We start from the raw sequence: 21,259 nt of genomic DNA, 5'->3' as shown, positions 1-21,259 counted from the left end.
ACTTGGACACGTTTCTGCGAGCCTTTGAGAAAGCCTGCAGACAGTACCAGCTGGATAAGGTCCAATGGGCCCGGTACTTGACCCCAGGGCTAAAAGGCAAAACTCTGGAGGCGTTGGCTTCTCTTCCGCCAGAAGACGATGATGACTATGACGCCATAAAGCAGGCTCTGATCGCCAAATACCGGCTGACACCTGAGGTGTACCGAAAGAAGTTCCGGAACCTCCAACATGGCCCACACGATAGCTATAGCGATGTGGTGCAAGGACTCAGGACCCACTATGACCAGTGGATCCATGGAATGACCGTTGATTCCTTTGAGCTGCTATGGAACCTGATGATCAAAGACTAGTTCCTGCATCTCTGCCCAGCTGAGGTCCGACAGTTCATCCTGGACTGCGAACCAATGAATGCGGACAAAGCAGCGCAGATCGCCGACAACTATGAGGCCAACCGGAAGCCAGCCACCACCAGCTGGAGAGGGGGTAAGCCTGCAACCAACCCCAGTGCACCAGCTAGCTGTCACTCCGGAAGCCCTGTTCCTGTTGCCAACGCCAGGCCTACTACTGACAGTCACAAGTGTTACAACTGCGATCTGACTGGTCACTTCCGTTTCACCTGTCCGGAAAAGCTGAAGAATCCCCCAGCCAAGACTTCTGGGCCCAATGCCTCTGTTCTTTTGGTGGGAGGTGTGGTTGGGAGGATTGACGACAATGTTCAACCCATCCAGGTGGGGGCCCGTCTTGCTACAGGCCTCAAGGACACCGGGGCTGAACGAACCCTCATTCGTCCTGGACTGGCAGCCCCTGAAGTGTTTGTTGCGGGGGGAAACCCTGACTGTCACCGGGATCAGGGGGTACCCTGACTGTGGCCCGGGTATTCCTTTATTGGGGTGCTGGGAGCGGGGTGTCCCTGACACCCCTCCCCAATCTGATAATAAGGGTAACGTTGACCCTGATGATGATGATGATGATGGTGATGATGATGATGATGACGGGAAACTGAATGTGTTACCTGCTAATGACTTGATGAGTAATGATGCAACTAACAACCATTCTTTCCCCAGGAATGATGCTGATGGTGATGTAAATGTACCAAAGAAACCTGATAACCATTCTTTTCCTAGGAATGATGATTTTGATGATGAGGTATCTGTGCCGACTGAACCTGTTAACCATTTCTTTGAAACGGTAGATGTGTCCACAGGTCCCGAAGTGCTCAGCCCCGTCACTCTGCGGAGTGAGACGGCTGAGGAACCCCTGGCAGGAGCAAGCAACGGTGCTCAAGGACATGGGGAGGTGCATAGGGACCATGAGGAAGGTAATGTCATGCAACTGACCTTTGCCACCGAGGAAGGTAACTGGCCCATAAGTAGCACTGCTCCTGAAGTGTTGGGGGTGGATGGGGAGGTAGAGCCCATAGCAGCACCGACTGGTGGGTCTGTAGAAATCCCCATGGAGACAGCATACGTAGCAGCTATCACATGCAGTCAGAGTGCCCAGATTGCAGGTAGCGCCCTGTCTTCTGGACCCTCTTCTGCTACAGGAGAGACTGAACCAGAGGTGAACCCAGAGCAGGTTCCAGAGGGTCCCAGTAAGGAAGGAACCCTGACGTCACTTCTGGCAGCCTCCAGCCAGGAGTTCCAGGCTGCTCTGCACTCAGTTGCGAGCCTGGAGAAACTGAGAGATCTCACCGAGACGCCCACCTCCAAGTCTGATAAGGAGAGGGTGTTCTGGGAACAAGGAAGGTTGTACCGGGAGACAGTACCCAGAGATTCCCAAAAGGAGTGGTTGAGGGAAAGACAGCTGGTCATCCCCTTTCAGTTCAGAACTGAGTTGTTGCGGAATGCCCATGAGATTCCACTCGCTGGACACTTGGGGATCAGCAAAACAAAGGCACGGCTGTCTCAACACTTCTATTGGCCAAGATGGGGACAGATGTAACATGATACTGCCGCTCCTGTGCCACCTGTCAAAAAGTGGGTAAGGTGGGGCCTGCTCTTAAGACTCCCCTTATTCCTTTGCCGGTGATAGAGGAGCCTTTCCAGAGAATCGCGGTGGACATTGGAGAAGCAGGATTGGAGAAGCGGGATTGGAGAAGCAGGAAGCTCATCTGCATAATTCCGGTGCATTCTGAGAAGAGGAGAAGAGTCGCCTTAAGCTGATTGATCGCTGGGACTTGCCGGGTCTCGCTGTTTGAGGACATCGCAAAACCAGGGATTGGAGAAGAAGGAAGCTCATCTGCATATTTCCGGTTCCAGTTTCCACCCATCATAGCCTGCATCAGCAATATGGAAGAGAAGAAAATCCACATGGTCACCTGCAACACATGCTACATGTTTACGGATCTTCCGGCCCAAAAACTCAACTTTACCTGTCAGAAGTGCAAACTTGTTGCCCTCTTAGAGGAAAAGGTGCAGGGACTGGAAGAAAGAATAGCAACATTGAAGGTAATTAAAGAACATGAGGACTTCTTGGATGAAGCAGAAGCAACCATTCAGGATTTGGAAAGTGAGAAAAGCTTCAGAGCACATACAGAGGCTGAAAAGTGGAGCCATGTGACGAAAAGAAGCAAACGGATCAAGTGGTCATCACCACCCACACAGCTTAGCAACCAATATGAAGCCCTCATGCTGGAGAACGAAAATGGCACAGCTCAGGATGATACCATATCTACAAGAGAAGACACACTATCAACAAAAGTTACTCTGTCAACAAAAGCGGAAACAAATGACACTCAAAAACACTCACGAGCAACAAGCTGTTAGGAGTGGCGGAAGGTACTAAAAAAATAAATAGATAAAGTGCCTTCGCCACTCGGGGTCCACCGTGCGGTGGATGGTAAAACCGCTGCTGAGAGAAGCAGAGCACAAATATGCACAGGGTTCTAACACACCCAGAAGCAATAAGGCAAGCTCTGTTAAGGGACACAGAGCTGCAGGGAAAATAACACCAAAATAGTATCGCTGAGCCTGTTAACAGCACAGGATCTCAGCGGCACACGTGCGGTAGCTAGAAACCGGAATAGTTAAATAAGATCACTACAACCGAGCGGACTTACCGTGTACACGTGTGCTCGGCGTCGCAACTGCGCACGCCTGGACAAGCTGCAACCGCAAATATCGCAAGCACGATGCAGGACGCTAAGCTGCTGGAAAGAAGGAGCTTGTGGGCGCTGGCGCTAGCGCAGGTACAGACTGAAAACTACTCACACAGACATATTATCAGAGGGAAGGGGTTTCTTAATGAGTCAGTCACCAGTCCAAGCATCCGTCACCATACACACAGCAGCAGTATAAAAATACTAGCGCATGGCATAACGGCCATGCGCACTTTTTATAGCGTACGGGACCTGCCGGAAATCTCCAGAGTCCTGAGCTAAACCAATGGAATCAGGAGCAGGACCTGAGCACCTGACTCCTGAACACCAATGGGAGCTCGTCCCGTGGGCATGCTCAGAAGCTGGAAAAAAGGACTTAGCCTCTGGAGACAAAGGTGAGAATCTGGATTCCCGCATAGGCATCAGAGAACCCAGATTCCTAACATTACCCCCCCCTCCTAGGGCCCCCTCCTCCCTGAACCTTCCAATCCACCAGCCTGTGCCCGACAGCGGCACAGGTCTCAGACTCATCAAATGGCGAGCCTGATGTCCCGGTAGGTGAAACCGAAAACCGGGACACACGGACGGTATCATGGGAGGCCAGGTCGCCAGGTCTCAGGAGGAACACCCGGGAGACAATGGGAGTGAGAGTTTTAGGAGAAGGCCGCCGTGTATCGGCGGGTGTAGCCACACTCCGTTCGGGAAGACTATCCCGTGCACATAAGGTGCATGCCCGAATGAACTTTTTTACGTCCCGAGCCCTGTGCGGCCACCAATACGTTCCGGCCAGAGACTTCGTGGTCTGCATATAGCCACGATGGCCGTCCGCATTGGGCGCATGTGCCCACGCGAGGACTTTTGGCCGCTGGCAAGGAGGGACAAAAGTCTCGCCTACCGGCTCACAGTCAGAGCATTGCGGGAAACTGTCTTCCTGGGAAGCAGCAAATAGATGGTGACAACTGCTTATGGATTCTTGAGCCGGACATGTCTCAAAAATGGAGCGAGACACCTCCATGGGTTCAGGAGGTAGAACCTCTGGCTCGGGCAGGTCCAGGGGCTCAAAAAATTTGGGAGCTGGAGTACCTCTCCGTTTGGAGTGAGCTCCAAACCACGCTCAGAAAAACGGAGGTCAATCCGTGAGGAGATAGATATTAACTCCTCTAGGGTGGTAGGAATCTCTCTCGTGGAGAGAGCGTCCTTGACGTGCTCCGCTAATCCATTCCAAAATACAGGAATCAGAGCCTTGTCAGACCACTCCAACTCGGACGCCAGTGTCCGAAAACGGACGGCGCATTGGCTGACCGAGAGTGATCCTTGAGACAAGGTGAGCAGTTGGAGAGAAGTGTCGTGTGTAACCCGTGGACCGAGAAACACCTGCCTGATAGCAGTTAGCAGATTAGCTGCGGTCCGGATCTCCGGGTCACCACGCTCCCATAGTGGCGTAGCCCATTCCAGCGCCTTGCCCGACAGTAGGGATATAATAAAGGCCAACTTGGCCCGCTCTGTAGGGAATTGCACAGCCAGCAGCTCCAGGTTAATCGAGCACTGGCTGATAAAACCTCTACAGGAGGCGCCATCCCCAGAATATTTTTCGGGTAACGGGAGGCGGGTAACTGTCGATGCAAGGGCGGACATGGACATACGCCCAACCGCGTCCGTGAGTGCTTGGACAGCAGCATCTGTGGCCTGCGAAGCTGCGAGAACTCTTTCAAGGGTAGCCAAGCGAGTCTCGAGCTGTCGCACGCACTGCAACAGTTGCTGCTGATCTGCCATCTCCAGCCAGACCCTGGCGCTAGTATTATGTTAGGAGTGGTGGAAGGCAATAAAAAAATAAATAATTAAAGTGCCTTCGCCACTCGGGGTCCACCGTATGGTGGATGGTAAAACCGCTGCTGAGAGAGGCAGAGCACAAATATGCACAGGGTTCTAACACACCCAGAAGCAATAAGGCAAGCTCTGTTAAGGGACACAGAGCTGCAGGGAAAATAACACCAAAATAGTATCACTGAGCCTGTTAACAGCACAGGATCTCAGCGGCACACGTGCGGTAGCCGGAAACCGGAGTAGTTAAATAAGATCACTACAACCGAGCGGACTTACCGTGTACACGTGTGCTCGGCGTCGCAACTGCGCACGCCTGGACAAGCTGCAACCGCAAATATCGCAAGCGCGATGCAGGACGCTAAGCTGCTGGAAAGATGGAGCTTGTGCACGCTGGCACTAGCGCAGGTACTGACTGAAAACCAATCACACACACAGACGTATTATCAGAGGGAAGGGGTTTCTTAATGAGTCAGTCACCAGTCCAAGCATCCGGCACCATACACACAGCAGCAGCATAAAAATACTAGCGCATGGCATAACGGCCATGCGCACTTTTTATAGCGTACAGGACCTGCCGGAAATCTCTAGAGTCCTGAGCTAAACCAATGGAATCAGGAGCAGGACCTGAGCACCTGACTCCTGAACTCCAATGGGAGCTCGTCCCGTGGGCATGCTCAGAAGCTGGAAAAAAGGACTTAGCCTCTGGAGACAAATGTGAGAATCTGGATTCCCGCATAGGCATCATAGAACCCAGAAAAGAAGAGTGGTAGTTGTGGGCGACTCACTACTAAGAGGCACGGAGGCAACTATCTGCAGGCCGGACATAACTGCACGAGAAGTATGCTGCCTCCCAGGAGAAAAAAATCAAGGATGTGGCCAACAGGATACCAACTATCCTCAAATCCAAGGACAACTACCCTTTCCTACTGATACATTTAGGCACAAACGACACGGCAAGAAATGACCTACCAACTATCTGCGAAGACTTTGAAATTCTGGGGAAGAAAATAAAGGAACGGAACCTGCAGGTTGTTTTCTCATCAATCCTCCCAGTCGATGGCCATGGCATCAGAAGATGGAATAGAATACTAGAGGTGAACAACTGGCTACGACGGTGGTGCAGGCAGCAAGGATTTGGATTCTTGGACCATGGCGTGAATTACCTCTACGATGGACTTCTCGCAAGAGATGGGATACACCTCACAAAACCTGGGAAACACACATTCGCCTGAAGACTTGCCACACTCATCAGGAGGGCTTTAAACTAGAAGAAGTGGGGATGGGAGGAAAAACAGCAGACAAGAACATGCAGTAGAAGGACAAACTGATCAAGGATACTAGATGTGGTAAAGAGGACCCAAGACAGGGTACTCAGAAGGAAGCTAAGAAAAAGGAAGCAAAACTTCTTTCCTGCATGCTGACCAACGCAAGAAGCCTGACCAATAGGATTGAAGATCTGGAGTTGGTAATGTATGAGGAAAAATACGACATAGTAGGAATAACTGAAACATGTTTAGATGACAGCTATGACTGGGTGGCTAACCTGCAAGGATCTGATTTGTTTAGGAGGGATTGTAAAAAAAAGGAAAGGGGGTGGAGTTTGTCTATATATAAAGTCCACTTTAAAGCCCACACTAAGAGAAGATATACAAGAGGGAAATGAAGAGGTGGAGTCTCTATGGGTGGAGATACAAGGAGAGAAAAGTTATAAAATCCTCATAGGGGTTTGCTATAAGCCACCAAATATAACAGAAACCACTGAAAATGTATTATTGAAACTAGAGTTGAGCGACTTTTGGTTTTTTAGGGTTGCGTTTCGTTTCGTGAAACCCGACTTTTCCAAAAGTCGGGTCGAGCAAGATCGTCCGATTATAGGGAAAAGTCGGGGTCGTACCGAAACACGAAACCCAATGTAAGTCAATGGGGAATAAAAGTCGGCAGTGAGAGGAGGACAGGAAACACACCTACAGTGCCCATTTGAATGCCAAAAGCATCAATTCTTCTTACTTAAGCTTGTCAACCTTAATTAACTTCATAATACAAGTTACGCACTGAAAAATGGGGGTTATTTGGCTAAAGTTGTGGGGGGGGGAGGGCTGGCTGCAGGTTTTCATGTGCCCTGGGCGAAAGAGCGCCCCTTTAACACATACCACAACTCATCATGCTCCGATACGGCAGATAAATAGCGGTATAGTACAATGAAAAATACCTCACTTTTTACATCTCATGACGAGGCCCATCTATTTCTCCATACAGAATCATTGGTCCCATATAATGTTTGAAACAGCATATGATGAGCTCCACATAATGCTACAGTATATGTTGGTCCCCATGGATGAAGCTCCACTGTCTTATGGGCCCAAATAATGCTCCAAACATAATGGGCCCCATTTCTAATGCTCTAGTGTATAATGGGCCCTGTAAATGCTGCTCCAGTGTCTGATGTCCACCTTTGGAATGTTCCAGTGTATGGTGGGCCCCATCTATCATTCTCCAGAGTATAGTGCTCCCCAAAAATTGCTGTCCCAACATTGAAAACAATCAAATAAGTCTCCTCGCTAGGGAATCCCTGTACTTGTCTGGACAGGTGCTGTAGCTTGCTTAACAGCTCGCCAGCCGTTCTCACGCCCAGTATGGATTGCACGTGATTGCACAAAGGTTAGAAAGGGTACCGTATCCCTGGATAACATGTATGGATAGCGTACACATTCAAAATATATGTCTCAGGAGGCAGGCTCAGACGGTGTCAGGCCCAGTATGGATTGCACGTGATTGCACAAAGGTTAGAAAGGGTACCGTATCCCCGGATAACATGTATGGATAGCGTACACATTCAAAATATATGTCTCAGGAGGCAGGCTCAGACGGTGTCAGGCCCAGTATGGATTGCACGTGATTGCACAAAGGTTAGAAAGGGTACCGTATCCCTGGATAACATGTATGGATAGCGTACACATTCAAAATATATGTCTCAGGAGGCAGGCTCAGACGGTGTCAGGCCTGCACTTGTACTTGTCTGGACAGGTGCTGTAGCTTGCTTAACAGCTCGCCAGCCGTTCTCACGCCCAGTATGGATTGCACGTGATTGCACAAAGGTTAGAAAGGGTACCGTATCCCTGGATAACATGTATGGATAGCGTACACATTCAAAATATATGTCTCAGGAGGCAGGCTCAGACGGTGTCAGGCCCAGTATGGATTGCACGTGATTGCACAAAGGTTAGAAAGGGTACCGTATCCCTGGATAACATGTATGGATAGCGTACACATTCAAAATATATGTCTCAGGAGGCAGGCTCAGACGGTGTCAGGCCCAGTATGGATTGCACGTGATTGCACAAAGGTTAGAAAGGGTACCGTATCCCTGGATAACATGTATGGATAGCGTACACATTCAAAATATATGTCTCAGGAGGCAGGCTCAGACGGTGTCAGGCACAGTATGGATTGCACGTGATTGCACAAAGGTTAGAAAGGGTACCGTATCCCCGGATAACATGTATGGATAGCGTACACATTCAAAATATATGTCTCAGGAGGCAGGCTCAGACGGTGTTAGGCCCAGTATGGATTGCACGTGATTGCACAAAGGTTAGAAAGGGTACCGTATCCCCGGATAACATGTATGGATAGCGTACACATTCAAAATATATGTCTCAGGAAGCAGGCTCAGACGGTGTCAGGCACAGTATGGATTTGACGGCCCAGATTACACAGCGGAGGAGCAGGGAGAGGTAAAGATTGCAAATGTTGGCGCCCTGCCCAAGCAAGGGGGGCCCACTCGTGGGCGTCGGTACTGGCACTGGGCCCCTCATAGTACAGCGGTGTGTCTGACAGCGGGTGTGCACCACCACCGTCAGAGACACTTGATTGCACTATGAGGGACCCTGTGCCAGTGCCCGCGCCCAAGAGTCGGCCTACCCACCTGTCCAGGGCAACGGCACTTGCACGGTGTCGTGCGGTAGGTGGTGACCCCGGCCATGGGGGGGAGGCAGCACAGTTAGGGAGTTTTAGAAAGTGGCATATGTTGATGTTGGACATTCAGCTGATGCAAAAGGCGAAATAGGTGAAGTACCAGGAAGAGGTGGACCAAAGCAAGCCATTTTTCTGTCACCCTGTGTGTCATCAGGGGAAGGTGGGACAAAATCCTTGGAAACCCATGCGTGGTTCATTTTAATGAAGGTTAGATCATCCACATTTTGGGTTGACAGACGGGTCCTTTTTTCTGTCAGGATTGATCCAGCTGCACTGAAGACTCTTTCCGATAGCACACTTGCAGCTGGGCAAGCGAGCTCCTGTAAGGCATATTGGGCCAATTCAGGCCAGGTGTCCAGTTTAGCGGCCCAATAGTCAAAGGGGAATGACCTGTGTGGGAGAACATCGATATGGGAGGAAAAGTAGTTTGTAACCATAGTTGACAACTGCTGTCTCCTGTCACTTTCCATCGATGCAGTATTACCAGTTGTGTGAGCGGTATTTGAAAAATCAGTCCACAACATTGTCATGAAACCCCTGTCTCCAACGCCACTTCTGCTGTGTGCACCACGAACATCTCTGCCAAGCTGCCCCCGGCCCGTACGGCTCGTGTGAGAACCATCACCGCTGCTGTGTGCTGGGAATGCCTCAAGCAACCGATTTACCAGAGTTGCTTGTTTATTAGCCAATATTAGGTCAAGGTTCTCCTGTGGCATGATGTTTTGTAATTTGCCTTTATAGCGTGGATCCAGGATGCTGGCCAACCAGTAGTCGTCATCGTTCATCATTTTGGCAATGCGGGGGTCCCTTTTTAGGATCCGCAAGGCATAATCTGACATGTGGGCCAATGTTCCCGGTGTCAATGATGCACTGCGAGTGCTGGGTGGAGGAGCACTTTCTGGCAAATCCACATCCCTCCAGTCACGCACAAACCCTGTACCAGACCTTGCCACGCCAACATTTTCACTTGCCCCACGAGATGCATCCTCCTCCCCTAAGTAATCATCCCCATCATCCTCCTCCTCCTCCTCTTCTTCCTCCACCTCGTCCAGGAGAGGTCCCTGAGCAGACAATGGCTGAATGTCATCAAGGATTCCCTCCTCCTCTTCCTCCTCATCAACATTGGCTGCAGACGCCTGCTCCTTAAGGTGCGTCAAAGTTTGCATGAGCAGACGCATAAGTGGGATGCTCATGCTTAGGATGGCGTCGTCTGCGCTTACCAGCCGTGTGCATTCCTCAAAACACTGAAGGACTTTACAAAGGTCTTTCAGCTTCGACCACTGCACGCCTGTCAACTCCATGTCTGCTCTCAAAGTGCCTGGCCGTGTATCCTCCCACAAATGCATTATGGCCTGCCTCTGCTCGCACAGCCGCTCCACCATGTGCAGGGTGGAGTTCCACCTTGTTGCAATGTCGATAATGAGGCGGTGGTTGGGAAGGTGGAGCAATCGCTGCAGCTTCTGCATACGAACGGAGTGTACAGGCGACCGGCGGATGTGCGCGCACAGTCTTCGCACCTTCTGGAGCAGGGCTGTTAACTCCGGATAATTTTTGAGGAAGCACTGCACTACCAGGTTCAAGGTGTGAGCCAAGCAAGGTATGTGGCTGAGTTTTGAAAGGGCTATGGCTGCCACAAAATTCCGGCCGTTATCACTAACTACCTTGCCTGCCTCAAGATGTACACTGCCCAGCCATGACTCAGTTTGTCGCTTCAAGTACTCGGCCAGCACCTCGGCGGTGTGTCTGTCGCCCAAACACATCATCTGCAACACAGCCTGCTGACGCTTTCCACTAGCTGCTCGATAGGGGGACACATCGTGTGCAACAGTGGCAGCTGCAGATGGAGTGCTCGTACGACTGCGCTCTGTGGACGAGCTTTCACTTCTGGAGGAGGAGGAGGAGGAGGAGGAGGGTCGAACGCCTACAGCCAACTGTTTCCTATACCGTGGGCTAGGCAGCACTGTCCCACCACCGCTGTCCCCTGTGGACCCTGCATCCACCACATTAACCCAGTGTGCAGTGATGGACACGTAACGGCCCTGGCCATGCCGACTGGACCATGCATCAGTTGTGAGGTGCACCTTTCCGCTCACTGACTGCTTGAGTGCATGGACAATGAGGTCTTTCACATGATGGTGGAGGGCTGGGATGGCTTTGCGAGAGAAGAAGTGGCGACTGGGTAGGTCATAGCGTGGTACTGCATAGGCCATGAGTTCGCGGAAAGCTGTGCTTTCCACCAACCGAAAGGGCATCATCTCAAACGAGATTAGTTTGGCAATGTGGGCGTTCAAACCCAGTGTACGCGGATGAGAGACTGAGTACTTTCTTGACCTACTCATAGTGTCTGGGAGGGTGAGCTGGACTTGAGAGCTGCATATGGTGGAAGTAGCGGTGGACAGGGCGGACTGAGAGAGGGTTGATGATGGTGATGGAGTTGGTGTTCTTTTTGATGGCCTAGAATCAGTCTTTCGTTGATATAACAGTGGGATTCCCTGACTGCTGTGGTCTTGCAACGACACCTCAACATTTGCTGCTGTGCTAACCGGTGGGCTTACAGTGGGGGAAACAATGTAGCGTTGCTGACTACCTTCGTTGTGATCAGTTGCACATGTGGCACTTGAGGTTTGGTGTTGTGTCCACGCTTGCAAGTGCATGCTGGTTAAATGTCTAAGCATGCAACTGGTATTCAAATTTTTCAGATTTTTCCCTCGGCTAAAGGTCTTTGCGCACTTCTTACAGATAACCTTGGCCTGATCATGAGGATTTTGTTCAAAAAAGTGCCACACTGCACTCTTCCTACTTTGGCAGACATTTTGCGGCCTAGCACGCTGTGATCTTTTGACCCTCTGGACAAGCTGTCCAGCAACTCTTTTGATGTTTGGAACCTGTCTTTGGAGTGCTCCGGGCCTGCCAGATAACAGCTGTTGCGATGTCGATGTCTGCTGTGGATGCTCCTCATCTGAGCTATTGGAAGCAGCACCCTCTTCCCCCAATGGATGCCAATCTGGGTCAACAACTGGGTCATCCATCACCTCCTCTTCTATGTCATGTGCACCTTTCTCTGTGTCACCGTGTATGGTGGTATAGTGTGCGGGAAGGGGCACCTGAGTCTCATCAGGGTCAAAATCTGGCTCTGTACACTGCGAGGACAATGTAGTGCTCTGAGTGAATGTACCAGCAGAATCATCCATCAGCGGCTGTGCATCAGTGCACTCCATGTCAGATTCATCTTGACCTGGGTAATTCACCATTTCACTTGATAATCCAGGCATGGTATGTGAAAACAGCTCCATGGAGTAGTCAGTAGTATGGCCTGCGTCATCCTTCAATCTTGGTTGGGGTGAAGGACACAAGGAAAGGTGTGGTTCATGAACATGAGCCTCCAATGACGACTCAGTGCTTTTACTTTTTACAACTGAAGAAGAGGAGGCGATAGAGCTGGAGGCTGAGTCAGCAATGTAAGACAAAACTTTTTCCTGATGCTCTGCCTTTAAAAGCAGTTTGCCAACTCCTAGAAAACTAAGCGTTCGAGGCCTTATGTAGCCAGACGATGACGCATGGTCAGCACCTCCTGCATTCGGTCCTATTTTGCTCTTGCCACTACCATCAGATCCACCACCAACACCATCATTACCAGCTGCCAACCCCCGCCCAATTCCACGGCCTCTTCCACCAGCCTTCCTCATTTTTGGTAGAAATGTAGACAAAATCCAACAAACTATATAGTAATGTAAAACAAGGTACAAGGTGTCTATAGGACAGGGGAGATTTAGAATTTCTGCACACACTTGTGGACAGTGGACACTTTTGGATTGTGTGAGGCCCACTGATATCTGAGCGCTATGTGACAGGCTCGATGGCACAGCTGCCTGTGACCAAAGTGACGAGAGGATAATGGAGATTTTGAATCTCTGCGCACACTTTTGGACACTGGACACTTGTGGATTGTGTGAGGCCCACTGATATCTGAGCGCTATGTGACAGGCTCGATGGCACAGCTGCCTGTGACCAAAGTGACGAGAGGATAATGGAGATTTTGAATCTCTGCGCACACTTTTGGACACTGGACACTTGTGGATTGTGTGAGGCCCACTGATATCTGAGCGCTATGTGACACGCTCGATGGCACAGCTGCCTGTGACCAAAGTGACGAGAGGATAATGGAGATTTTGAATCTCTGCGCACACTTTTGGACACTGGACACTTGTGGATTGTGTGAGGCCCACTGATATCTGAGCGCTATGTGACACGCTCGATGGCACAGCTGCCTGTGACCAAAGTGACGAGAGGATAATGGAGATTTTGAATCTCTGCGCACACTTTTGGACACTGGACACTTGTGGATTGTGTGAGGCCCACTGATATCTGAGCGCTATGTGACACGCTCGATGGCACAGCTGCCTGTGACCAAAGTGACGAGAGGATAATGGAGATTTTGAATCTCTGCGCACACTTTTGGACACTGGACACTTGTGGATTGTGTGAGGCCCACTGATATCTGAGCGCTATGTGACACGCTCGATGGCACAGCTGCCTGTGACCAAAGTGACGAGAGGATAATGGAGATTTTGAATCTCTGCGCACACTTTTGGACACTGGACACTTGTGGATTGTGTGAGGCCCACTGATATCTGAGCGCTATGTGACAGGCTCGATGGCACAGCTGCCTGTGACAAAAGTGACGAGAGGATAATGGAGATTTTGAATCTCTGCGCACACTTTTGGACACTGGACACTTGTGGATTGTGTGAGGCCCACTGATATCTGAGCGCTATGTGACAGGCTCGATGGCACAGCTGCCTGTGACCAAAGTGACGAGAGGATAATGGAGATTTTGAATCTCTGCGCACACTTTTGGACACCGGACACTTGTGGATTGTGTGAGGCCCACTGATATCTGAGCGCTATGTGACACGCTCGATGGCACAGCTGCCTGTGACCAAAGTGACGAGAGGATAATGGAGATTTTGAATCTCTGCGCACACTTTTGGACACTGGACACTTGTGGATTGTGTGAGGCCCACTGATATCTGAGCGCTATGTGACACGCTCGATGGCACAGCTGCCTGTGACCAAAGTGACGAGAGGATAATGGAGATTTTGAATCTCTGCGCACACTTTTGGACACTGGACACTTGTGGATTGTGTGAGGCCCACTGATATCTGAGCGCTATGTGACACGCTCGATGGCACAGCTGCCTGTGACCAAAGTGACGAGAGGATAATGGAGATTTTGAATCTCTGCGCACACTTTTGGACACTGGACACTTGTGGATTGTGTGAGGCCCACTGATATCTGAGCGCTATGTGACTCGCTCGATGGCACAGCTGCCTGTGACCAAAGTGACGAGAGGATAATGGAGATTTTGAATCTCTGCGCACACTTTTGGACACTGGACACTTGTGGATTGTGTGAGGCCCACTGATATCTGAGCGCTATGTGACAGGCTCGATGGCACAGCTGCCTGTGACCAAAGTGACGAGAGGATAATGGAGATTTTGAATCTCTGCACACACTTTTGGACACTGGACACTTGTGGATTGTGTGAGGCCCACTGATATCTGAGCGCTATGTGACACGCTCGATGGCACAGCTGCCTGTGACCAAAGTGACGAGAGGATAATGGAGATTTTGAATCTCTGCGCACACTTTTGGACACTGGACACTTGTGGATTGTGTGAGGCCCACTGATATCTGAGCGCTATGTGACACGCTCGATGGCACAGCTGCCTGTGACCAAAGTGACGAGAGGATAATGGAGATTTTGAATCTCTGCGCACACTTTTGGACACTGGACACTTGTGGATTGTGTGAGGCCCACTGATATCTGAGCGCTATGTGACAGGCTCGATGGCACAGCTGTGACCAAAGTGACGAGAGGATAATGGAGATTTTGAATCTCTGCGCACACTTTTGGACACTGGACACTTGTGGATTGTGTGAGGCCCACTGATATCTAAGCGCTATGTGACAGGCTCGATGGCACAGCTGCCTGTGACAAAAGTGACGAGAGGATAATGGAGATTTTGAATCTCTGCGCACACTTTTGGACACTGGACACTTGTGGATTGTGTGAGGCCCACTGATATCTGAGCGCTATGTGACAGGCTCGATGGCACAGCTGTGACCAAAGTGACGAGAGGATAATGGAGATTTTGAATCTCTGCGCACACTTTTGGACACTGGACACTTGTGGATTGTGTGAGGCCCACTGATATCTGAGCGCTATGTGACACGCTCGATGGCACAGCTGCCTGTGACCAAAGTGACGAGAGGATAATGGAGATTTTGAATCTCTGCGCACACTTTTGGACACTGGACACTTGTGGATTGTGTGAGGCCCACTGATATCTGAGCGCTATGTGACACGCTCGATGGCACAGCTGCCTGTGACCAAAGTGACGAGAGGATAATGGAGATTTTGAATCTCTGCGCACACTTTTGGACACTGGACACTTGTGGATTGTGTGAGGCCCACTGATATCTGAGCGCTATGTGACTCGCTCGATGGCACAGCTGCCTGTGACCAAAGTGACGAGAGGATAATGGAGATTTTGAATCTCTGCGCACACTTTTGGACACTGGACACTTGTGGATTGTGTGAGGCCCACTGATATCTGAGCGCTATGTGACAGGCTCGATGGCACAGCTGCCTGTGACCAAAGTGACGAGAGGATAATGGAGATTTTGAATCTCTGCACACACTTTTGGACACTGGACACTTGTGGATTGTGTGAGGCCCACTGATATCTGAGCGCTATGTGACACGCTCGATGGCACAGCTGCCTGTGACCAAAGTGACGAGAGGATAATGGAGATTTTGAATCTCTGCGCACACTTTTGGACACTGGACACTTGTGGATTGTGTGAGGCCCACTGATATCTGAGCGCTATGTGACACGCTCGATGGCACAGCTGCCTGTGACCAAAGTGACGAGAGGATAATGGAGATTTTGAATCTCTGCGCACACTTTTGGACACTGGACACTTGTGGATTGTGTGAGGCCCACTGATATCTGAGCGCTATGTGACAGGCTCGATGGCACAGCTGTGACCAAAGTGACGAGAGGATAATGGAGATTTTGAATCTCTGCGCACACTTTTGGACACTGGACACTTGTGGATTGTGTGAGGCCCACTGATATCTAAGCGCTATGTGACAGGCTCGATGGCACAGCTGCCTGTGACAAAAGTGACGAGAGGATAATGGAGATTTTGAATCTCTGCGCACACTTTTGGACACTGGACACTTGTGGATTGTGTGAGGCCCACTGATATCTGAGCGCTATGTGACAGGCTCGATGGCACAGCTGTGACCAAAGTGACGAGAGGATAATGGAGATTTTGAATCTCTGCGCACACTTTTGGACACTGGACACTTGTGGATTGTGTGAGGCCCACTGATATCTGAGCGCTATGTGACACGCTCGATGGCACAGCTGCCTGTGACCAAAGTGACGAGAGGATAATGGAGATTTTGAATCTCTGCGCACACTTTTGGACACTGGACACTTGTGGATTGTGTGAGGCCCACTGATATCTGAGTGCTATGTGACACGCTCGATGGCACAGCTGCCTGTGACCAAAGTGACGAGAGGATAATGGAGATTTTGAATCTCTGCGCACACTTTTGGACACTGGACACTTGTGGATTGTGTGAGGCCCACTGATATCTGAGCGCTATGTGACAGGCTCGATGGCACAGCTGTGACAAAAGTGACTAGAGGATAAGGGAGATTGGATTGCTTTTAAAAAAGCAGTTTGCGGAGCAGTGGGTAAACAGCAATGCCAGCGTGTCAGGAAGCCTTAAAAGGCAGCCCAACAACCAACACCACTGATACACCACAATATAGCCTCCCCTTGCACTGCACACACAGTGACTTGTGTGTTGTGCAGGCCAAATCGCTAGCAGCAGAAGCAGTTTTTTTGTCTTCTTCCCTGCCTAACGCTTTCCCTACAGAATCAGCAGCAACCTCTCCCTATACTAAGATCGGCAGAAGTAAGATGGCGGTCGGCGTGCACGCCCTTTTATACCCCCTGTGACGCCCACCAAAGCAAGCCAATCACTTGCATGCCCTTCTGAAAGATGGTGGTGACCCGTGCCTAGGTCATCACGTTGCCCACAGTGTCCGTGGATCCTGATTGGCTGAAAAAGAGCGCAAAACAAACTTTTGAAACGCGACTTTGGCGCGTAAGTCGCCGACCTCGTGGCCGACCTCATCCTAGGGTCGGGTTTCGTTTCATGAAACCCGACTTTGCCAAAAGTCGGCGACTTTTGAATTTTTTCGACCCGTTTCGCTCAACTCTAATTGAAGCAATTAGACAAAGCAGCAAATCACAATGAGGTGATTATTATGGGGGACTTCAACTACCCCGACATAGACTGGGAAACTGAAACCTGCGTATCTCAGAAAGTAAACCAATTTCTGTCAGTAACCAAGGATAATTATCTGTCACAACTTGTGCAGGGCCCAACTAGAGGGACAGCCCTTCTGGACTTAATTTTAAGCAACAGGCCAGATAGAATAACAGAAGTACGAGTCGATGGGCACCTAGGGAACAGTGACCACAATATAATACAATTCCACTTGTCCTTCAGTAAGGTGCCCTGGAAGGAGGTTACAAAAACGGTGAATTTCAGGAAAGCAAAGTTTGATCAGCTTAGAGCGGACCTTCGCCGAATTGATTGGGACAATGTGCTCAATAATAGGAGCACAGAAAATAAATGGGAAATATTTAAATCAGTTTTACACACCCACTGCGAGCTAGCCATACCGTACAGAAATAAAAGGGCTAGGAACAGGAGAACACCAATGTGGCTAAATAAGGATGTAAAAAGGGCAATAAAAAACAAGAACAAGGCATTTAGAAAGCTAAAACAAGAAGGCAATGAAGAAGCATTAAAAAGTTATAGAGAAAAAAATATTATGTGTAAAAAACAAATACATTTAGCAAAAGTGGAAACTGAGAGACTCATTGCTAAGGAAAGTAAAACAAACCCCAAACTATTCTTTAATTATATAAACAGTAAAATGATTAAAATTGAGGGTGAAATTATAGAGAGCGATGTGGGAAAAGCAAATGTTTTAAATACTTTTTTCTCAACAGTGTTCACACAGGAAAAGGATTTGCCAGGGGAAATGCAGAGTGATAATGTAAACTCCGCATTAAGTATTACCTGCCTAACCCAGGAAGAAGTGCAGAACCGCCTTAGTAAGATTAAAATTGACAAATCACCAGGCCCTGATGGCATTCACCCTCGGGTATTAAAGGAGTTAAGTAATGTGATAGACAGGCCTCTATTCCTTATATTTAAAGAATAGAAACAGGGTCTGTTCCTTTTGATTGGCGGCAAGCAAATGTGGTACCAATATTCAAAAAGGGGTGTAAAGGGGAACCTGGAAACTATAGGCCGGTAAGCTTAACATCTGTTGTGGGTAAAATTTTTGAAGGGTTTCTAAGGGATACCATTATGGAATATCTCAATATTAATAAATGTTTAACTCCATATCAACATGGATTTATGAAGGATCGCTCCTGTCAAACTAACCTGATCAGCTTCTATGAGGATGTAAGCTCTCAAATGGACCAAGGAGAATCATTGGATGTCATTTATCTCGACTTCTCTAAAGCATTTGACACTGTCCCACATAAAAGATTGGTAAGTAAGATGAGAAAGCTTGGGCTAGGGGAAATGTGTGTAGATGGGTAGGTAGCTGGCTTAGTGATAGAAAACAAAGAGTGGTTATTAATGGTGCATACTCAGATTGGGACAGGGTTACTAGTGGGGTACCACAGGGTTCTGTATTGGGCCCCCTACTATTTAATATATTTATTAATGATCTAGTGGATGGCTTACACAGTATAATATCAGTATTTGCAGATGATACAAAACTATGTAAGGTAGTTAACACAAAGGAGGACAGTTTGCAACTACAGACAGATTTGAGTAAATTGGAGAATTGGGCTGAAAAATGGCAAATGAGGTTTAACACAGATAAGTGTAAGGTTATGCACATGGGAAGGAGAAACAGATGCTACAATTACTTACTAAATGGGAAACTGCTGGGGAAATCAAACATGGAAAAAGACTTAGGCATCTTAGTCAATAAGAAGCTAAATTGGAGTGCCCAGTGTCAGGCAGCTGCCACCAAAGCAAATAGGGTCATGGGATGCATTAGAAGAGGTCTGGGCACACGAGATGAAAACATAATTCTCCCTCTGTACAAATCACTCGTCAGACCACACTTGGAGTATTGTGTGCAATTTTGGATGCCGGTGCTCAAGAAAGACATTACTGAACTTGAAAGGGTTCAAAGGCGGGATACTAAAATGATAAATGGAGTTGGTTCACTACAATACCCAGAAAAGATATCAAAATTAGGTTTATTTTCTGTAGAAAAGAGAAGACTTAGGGGAGACTTAATATATATGTACAAGTCTATCAGAGGGCAATACAGAGATCTCTCCAATGAACTGTTTGTACCAAGGACTGTGACAAGAACAAGGAGGCATTCTCTTTGTTTGGAGGAAAGACAATTTCTGCACCAGCATAGAAGAGGGTTCTTCACGGTAAGAGCAGTGAGGCTCTTGAATTCTCTTCCTGAGGAAGTGGTGATGGCCAACTCACTGAATGAATTTAAGAAAGGAATGGATGCTTTTCTTGTGAGTAACAGTATAGAAGGTTACGAATAACAGAATATTATAGGTAGATGGTTGACTCAGCTTAGGGGAAGGAAATTTTTTCCCTATGGAGAAAATTGGCTTCTACTCTGTGGGTTTTTTGCCTTCCCTAATATCAACAATGCAGAGCAGCTGCACTAAAAATAGGCTGAACTAGATGGACATAAGGTCTTCCTTCAGCCTTCAAAACTATGTTACTATGTTACTATATTGTAGGCCCGCTGGCCATCCCCAGCAGCTCTGGAAAGCAATACATTCTCACCGTGGTAGACTACGCTACCCGGTACCCAGAGGCAGTAGCTCTTTCTTCAACCAGGGCAGATAAGGTGGCTGATGCACTGGTGACCATCTTTTCAAGGGTAGGATTTCCCAGGGAGATGCTTACCGATCAAGGGACCCAATTTATGTCTCGCCTAATGGAGGCTCTCTGTGAGAAAATGCAGGTGAAGCACCTGGTATCGAGTGCGTATCACCCACAGACCAATGGTTTGCGTGAACGCTTCAACAGTACCCTCAAACAGATGCTCCGCATGCTGGTTGAGACCCAATGGCGCAACTGGGAGCGGTACCTCCCACACCTGCTGTTCGCTTACAGAGAAGTTCCGCAGGCCTCAACGGGGTTCTCCCCCTTCGAGCTCCTGTATGGCAGGCGAGTCCGGGGACCCCTTGGGTTGATAAGAGAATCCTGGGAAGATGAGCCAAACCCCACAGAAGTGTCCATCGTGGATTATGTCATGCGCTTCCGTGACAAGATGCAGACCTTGACGCAGTTGGTGCATGACAACATGACACAGGCTCAGGCTGACCAGAAGCACTGGTACAACCAGAACGCCCGGGAGCGGACATACCAGGTGGGTCAAAAGGTGTGGGTGCTGGTCCCCGTACCAACGGATAAGCTTCAGGCTGCCTGGGAAGGCCCATACGCCATCCATCAACAGCTCAACCTGGTCACCTACGTGGTCACGCTTGACCATGCTCGGGGTAGGCGCAAAGCTTTTCACGTCAACATGCTGAAGGCGCAATACGAACGTGAAGCTTTGTCCTACCGGTCTGCAACCTGCCCGAGGATGGGGAGGAAGATCCCCTCCTGGGCATGCTGGCCCAAGCCAAGGCCAACGGGTCCATTGAGGACATGGAGATAAGTGGTTTGTTATCTGTATCCCAGCGGTCGCAGTTTGTGGTCACCCTGGAACTCTTCCAGGCTGTGTTCACCAACCGAAATGGGAGGACGGAGGTGGACACCGGGAATCACGTCCCACTATGGCGAACACCTTATCAGATCTCTGAGGCGGTGCAACAAGTCATGCGCCAAGAGATCGATGAGATGTTAAGGCTGGGGGTGATTCGACGGTCAAAAAGTGCGTGGGCCTCACCTGTAGTCCTCGTGCCTAAAAAGGATCGAACCACCCTGTTCTGCATGGACTACAGGGGGCTCAATGCCATCACAATCTCTGATGCCCACCCGATGCCGCGCATCGAGGATCTGCTTGAGCGGTTGGCGAAAGCAAGGTACATATCCATCATGGATTTGAGTCGGGGATACTGGCAGATCCCCCTGAGCCCTGAGGCGCAGGAGAAATCCGAGTCCACAGTCAAGCCCTTCGGCATGAAAAATGCCCCTGCCACTTTCCAGCGGATGGTCAACCACCTGCTCCGGGGACAGGAGGAGTACGTGGTGG

The sequence above is a fragment of the Dendrobates tinctorius genome, unplaced genomic scaffold (genome assembly GCF_039654945.1).
Source record: "Dendrobates tinctorius isolate UK_male_01 unplaced genomic scaffold, ASM3965494v1 ptg000189l, whole genome shotgun sequence".
Taxonomy (NCBI): domain Eukaryota; kingdom Metazoa; phylum Chordata; class Amphibia; order Anura; family Dendrobatidae; genus Dendrobates; species Dendrobates tinctorius.
Note: the sequence above shows the minus strand (reverse complement) of the source record.